The following is a 6,578-nucleotide window of genomic DNA, read 5'->3' as shown; positions in this document are numbered from 1 at the left end:
GTGCACTCATCTCTTTTATGACTGTACAGGGTTATAATCCCTCTTAAATTACCTAACATGAAAGGAGAATCTCTTTTTCGGAGTAGGTTGGTAAATCATCAGGAAGCAATATTAATGGCAAAGATTGTGTCTCTGATTGGACGTGTTGATTCAGATGGGTTTTCTAGCATTGCACACAGTGTGATCTTATCTATAGAAAGAGATCATGCAAACCATCCCATGAGCATATTGTTTACACATGTTCAGAAGCTGTCTTGACAGAGCTGCATCATGGAAAATTGTTTTTCTTATGTACTTTGGCTAAATCTTGCTTTGTAAAGCCGTAATTTGATTTCACCCACTCTTTCCTAAGAGATCTCATAAACTTAATTAAATGCTGATTACAAACAAGTCCATATCTAAAATACGCATATGGATATACTATGTCATTATTAGTACTCCTCTATTAAATCATCTGTTTTGAACATACCAACCAGCCCAATTTTCACTAGAACCAAGAAAACTGATGAGAGTAATGAGTAGGACTTTGAAACATAAATGTGACAAGGTCCAGAGCTGGCTTTGAAGGTGATATGCCTATGCATTCTCTTCGTGGTAAGATCCCCAAAGAAGACAAAAAAAGATTTTAAGCACAAGAAAAGCACAGGTTTTGAGCAAGAGCAATTCAATTTTTAAAACAGGAAATGCTTCAGAACACCTTGAAGAGGAATAAAAAGGGTGGTGAGGCACTGGAACAGGTTGCCCAGTGAGATGGCAGAAGACTCATCTCCGGAGATGCCTGAGGCCAGGCTGTACAGAGCTGCAAGCATACTGCTCTAGCTGTAGGTTCACTGCAGGAGGGTTGGACAGTATGGCCTTTAAGGGTCCCTTAACCTCAAACAGTTCTGTGGTTGTCATTCTATGTAGAACACCCTCCAACATTTTAGTTTTTTAAATCAAAGACCTATAAACTCTGCACTGTGGAGAGAAAAGACAGGGAAAGCATTAAGAAGGATGAAACAGTAAGTTTGAAACAAAAAATTAATGATCATTTCCTTTTAATCCTGATGCCTCTTGGGAAGTTACAAAATAAAATACTAAAAGAACGTGTTTCAGTATAGTTCTATGAATTACATTGAGATTTATTTTTTTATTTTAAGGCCAAATGCTTTTTATTTAAATGCCAGTCAATTATTGGGTGCCTCATGGATTCCTGAGGACAAGTTTTCTTTGTTGTTTGTTTCTCCCCAGAATTCAGGATTAGACTTCAGCTAACTGAATTTCAATTCAACTTTTTCAGAGTAATTGAAAAAATGTTGCACAAATTACAGTATAGCATCTTGCTAATGGCTCTCTCTATATTTGTCAAGTAAAAAGCCTTCAGTGCACATTTCAATAAAAATGCTTTCATTTTTGTGGTTGATAAAGAGAATTAAAATTTCAGGTAGGAATATGGCATATCTTTGCTAGAAAACATTTGAAGTGAATAGAACACTTTAATTTCACTTGACTTGTTTTTAACATTTCATTTTTTGATAAAAGAAAAAAAGAACGATTTAAAACAAGAACACTTTCCCTTTTCATCCTCACTAATTCCTGTTGGTCTTTTTTAGCTGCTGTTATCCTAGGAGAAAAATAAAAAATAGAGAGGATTGGGATGAGAACTGATAATGAAACAACTGAAAGAAAAAAAAATCTAAAATTTTCCAATTTTCTCAATTTTTTTTCCACAAAGGGACATGCTAGGAGTAGATAACGTAATCCGAATACATGGACCCAGCCATATTTTAAAAATATTGTCACAGTCAGAACTTGATGGGAATCATTTTGTTTTCCACAGACCATGGAAAGAAAACAAACAAACCAACAACCTAATGCCATATTTGTGAATGAATGTAGGACAGAATGATTAGTGGAGGATAGCAGAATATTGAGAATATAATTACTATCTCTGTAACTGAAGATGATTTTTCAGCGATGTTGATTTACATGCAAAAGGAACCAGCATTGCTACTGGTTTCACTTCTCTATTTGTTTCTTAAGACGGCTGACTGTTCTGCTCTGTTTTATCTAAACCTGGCATCTGGGAGGGCTGTGGTGCTCTTTGATGAACCACTGTGAATGAGCCATTGTGAAATGCAATGGCCAGCAGGCAGATAGCATGGCAGACATGAAATTTTTGCACAAAACAAAATTCCAGTTACTAATCAAGATCCATGATTTCACTGCTACTGAGAGCAATGAACACTTCTGTTGCTATTGTTCTCTTTTTAGCTCTTAATTTCCTTGCACTTTCCTTTGTAGAAATGCCTTACTCTTTAAAATGACTTCATCTCAACTAGAGATCCTGTAACAAACACCAACAGAACATCAAAGGTAACTAAAGGAGAAAGATCAGACAGAAATTAGGCAACCCAGAAAGCAATTAGAGGACAGCAAAACTACCCTGAAGGAGAGAACAGGACTGAGCTAGCCCACCGGGCTGAACTCTCCCAATTGCTTTGATCAGCAGGGAAAGAGTGTGTGAGCTAAAAGAGGTCTGCTGATAAACCGAACACACACTCTTGTCAGCTTGGTATCCAACCTGAAAGTCTGAATAACTATTTCTAATTTATTTTTAAACACAAAAATCTGTTAAAATCCTTTTAAAAGTTCACTTAATGTCCTCTTAAACGATAACCTTACTCCTTTTTTTTTCTTTCTTTTTTTTCCCAGGGATCTTTCTTTAACTACTGCTTTGATCAAATTATTTTAATTTGGTTTTGCTCCAGAAGAACTGTTGCATTTTACTGGAAGCTGAAGCCTTAGTGAAGGCCATTCCTGAGTCAGAGTGTGTCATACTGGTGAACTGCTGATGACTTGCCCTCTTTTAGGCTGGTGAGAAATCTTATCTGACCTGGTAACAGTGAGAGCTGTGCTATTAGTCAGAAATGTTGGCTGGAAGGGATTGCTGAAGGTCTCTTGGCCAGCCTCCTGTTCACACCAGGACCATTGCCAGCGTTACCTCAGACCAGACACAGCTTTGTCTACTCGAATCTTGAGAATGTCTCAGAATGGGGTTTCCCATCATTTCTGTTAACCTGCCACCATGAGGAAAACTGATTTTTCCCCACTGTCCAACCCAAACATTTCCTGTGGCAATATACAACCACTGTGTCTTGCTATGTATACCATCTTCCACTGCAAAGAGTATTTCAGCTTTATCATTTCTTTGTATCTTCTAAATGTCATAAGCTACAGACGGTTTGTGCCATTGCCCCCACCTCACCAGACGAAACAAGCCCAGATTCTTCAGCTCACAGGTTGTGCACAAAAGGCCCTTGGGTACCTGAGTAGTCCTCTGCTGGGCTCCTTCCAGTTTCTCAAAATTCCCCTTGATCTAGAGAGCCCAGGAAGGGTTGGTGCCTCACCTGCACCAAGTGAAGGCAGCTCTGTGCCCTGCAGGGGGATGTGCTGTGAACCATGCAGCATGCGTCTGGGAAATGGGCACAGCCCTAGCTGCATTGTCTGTTTTCAGGGAAGGCACTGCTTTTATACGTATCTCCAAAATATGTGGCCTGGTGGTTCTGATCTTGGCTGAAGCCTCCAGGCACTGCTGTAGTACAAATAATAGCCTGGAATCTCTTCCAGGTAAAGTATTTCCTCTGTGCAGGCAAGGGATTAAACTAAACACCCGATTTCCCCTTATGCTGATGTTAAGGAGAACTGCTGTGTGGGAAACCAGCAGCTTATTGATATGAGTGCATTTTTCTTTGAGAAAGTTTATTCAGGAGAGTTTTCTTGTTTTCCTGTAGAAAAACTCTTCCCGTAAGTATGTTGGCTAACTATTGAGCAATGATCTGTGATTTCAGAAGTTTTAAGCAACTTGCCAAAGCAGATCCTAATAGTATTTTTCATTTTTATTGAGTATTAATTTCTAGCATATCATTTTAAAAAGCCAGGAGGATAAAAGTGTGTTATTCTTTTAGTGGATAGTAGACATTACTATCGGATAATCCAATACATTATCTGTGATAGCTATAGCTGTGTAGGATTTAAAAAAAATAATAAAATAAATAAAAAAATAAAAAGAATAATCTAACTTCTAATTAGGAAATCCATACTGCACTATTAATTAGGAAATCCATACTGCACAGTTATTCAAAATCCACTTTTTGGGAATTTCTGTAAATATGAGCTGCGACTCATAGCTACCCTAGCAAATGCTGTATTTGAAAGCAAAGACATGCTAAAAAATGTCCAAGAGTTAGAAATATCTGGCAAATGTGAGTTACACCAGCTGATTTCAGATACAGTAAGCATCCTTCCTTGGACGCATCTAAAAGCAGCGGGCTGCTCGGTTGAAGTGGAGATTTGAAAATACTTTGGAAAAGAACCTGTGCTTTTTTTTTATTGCTAGTTCACATGGAACCTGTCTAAGGAATTCCTCATTATAAAGAAAATAACAATCTGGTGATCTAGAAAATAAGGGAAGTAAATATATCCTAGTGCATTACAGAGAAAATAGCACTGCGAAGAAACCTTTTTCAAAATGTAACCAGGCAATGACTAATTTTCACTGGAGATTAATATTACATTGAGGAAAGGAGAATGGCATCTTTAAAATATATTGATCACATTACTTTCCCAAGGAAGGAAAGTGAGAGGAAGGATATGGAATCTGTCTTCTGGGCAGATAACATCCTCAGTCTTCCTTGCTGGGCCAGCAGATGTCAAACTCTTGAATGCTCTTGGTCAGAGAAATTATATTCCATCTGACTATGGAGAAGCATGCAGTATTTAGCAAAGTATGTGTCTGAGCATGATGTAGGCTTTCCTGGATAGCTGAGAAAAGCTTATAAGTGTTATAAGTGTTATTATAAGTGAATAAGTGTTTTTAAATGTAAATAATTGACTGAGCTGATATCCTGAGTTTTGCATACTTGCTCACGTGCCATCCAGATAAACCATGACATTCAGTATGCACGTGTAATAAAAAGGAAGGACATGATTATATGCTCTCAAAGCAATCTTGAATTTTGCTTCTGCCTTTCGAAAGTTAAAGGTCAGATATGTTTAGGATCCTGTGCAAGCATACTGTAACAAAAGCACTTTACATGTGTTTTTATGGTGCTTTTTTTTTTTTCTAAATCAGCTATTTTTACAGTCTGTTCCTCTTAGTTGTTACGGTTACTGCTGGCTAAATTGGTCCTAAACAACAAACTGAGTCACACTTCTGTCTCTGCCAATGTCTATGGTTTCTAATGTCAGGTGTCTGAAGACACGCTAAAATATCTTCAATGCCTTGCTTTATATCCAAAGGTAGAATGCTAACTATAGAAGTGAAATCAAAGAGGCTTGTGCCTATATTTCTTATATCTGATCATTTGATTCATCTGAAAGCATTTGTTTTTTACTACCTCAGCAAAGCAAAGGCAGTGTAACTAAATTATTAGTACGGAGTAAAACCAGCAAGTGGCAGTATTTGACAAAAAGTCTGGGAGGCAAGTAGGAAACTCAAAAAGAAATGGAGATTTCCATTATATCTAACAGTAAGTTAAGTGCTTCTCCCAGCACTCAGAAAGAAAAGTCTCTTATTTCCAGAATAAATATTTTGTCTTTTGCTGGACCAGCTCCTCAATGAGAGAACTCAAAGTCAGTTTCTCACTGATATTTATATGCAGGTTGGACAAAAATAACCCTACACCTTTTATAGAAATTATTTTATTAAAATTGACCAGGAACAGAAAGATGTATCAAAACAATTTGGAATTTAATTGGAGACTTCCCTGCCATCAATTCAGAATAACATGCAATCAATATTAAAGTCATTATACAGTGTTTTTGGCAGTGCATTTTAAGAAAGAAAATAAGATACAGATAAACCAGATTGGAGGCTGGGGGGAAGATTTCTGTAATTTTCAATCATGGAATCATAGAATTGTTTGAGCTGGAAGGGATCCTCAAAGGCTATCGAGTCCAACTCCCCTGCAGTGAACAGGGAAATAATAACAAAGCATTCCAAAGCCAAAAAGGATGCTGGCATTATTATAAGTATGAACTATGGAGTATTGTCTGGAGTATGTCCATTTGTAGCACCAAAGGCATGTGAGGACCAGAAGACAGAGGGGTGAACCAAATTCACAGAAGAGTAAGACTTTCTCCAACCTTTAAATGCTATGGTGTTTCATGAACACCATAAATGGACAGAGAAGCATCCTTCAGGCCTGCTTTTCTTCTTGTTGAAGTCACTGAGCTGTTTCTCACTGATTTCAGCTGCAGCAGCCACAAGTACTTTGTGTCTCAGGTTTGTTCAAGACAAACTTCTTATTCTCTTTATGTTATCACAGTAGAGAAATAGCATTTTGAGGTTGAGAAAGCAAACATTATAAAACTTAGGGAATTTGTCTTCTTCCTGTCACAGCTGTATTAACGTACAATAAAATATGTTTTTCCACAGCTTTGTTTAGTTCAGAAAATAAATCATGACCTAGCTATAAAAGCTCACATGCTAAAGAAAGTTTATGAAGAACAGTTAAGAAGCTGTGAGAAATTCCAAAAATGAGATTAATTTCCAACACGCAGTGGTGTAAACAACTTTACTATGCAGCTTTAAATAA

Source organism: Meleagris gallopavo, chromosome 2, assembly GCF_000146605.3.
Source record: "Meleagris gallopavo isolate NT-WF06-2002-E0010 breed Aviagen turkey brand Nicholas breeding stock chromosome 2, Turkey_5.1, whole genome shotgun sequence".
Lineage (NCBI taxonomy): Eukaryota > Metazoa > Chordata > Aves > Galliformes > Phasianidae > Meleagris > Meleagris gallopavo.
The sequence above is the reverse complement of the archived record's forward strand: the minus strand, read 5'-3'. Positions refer to the sequence as shown.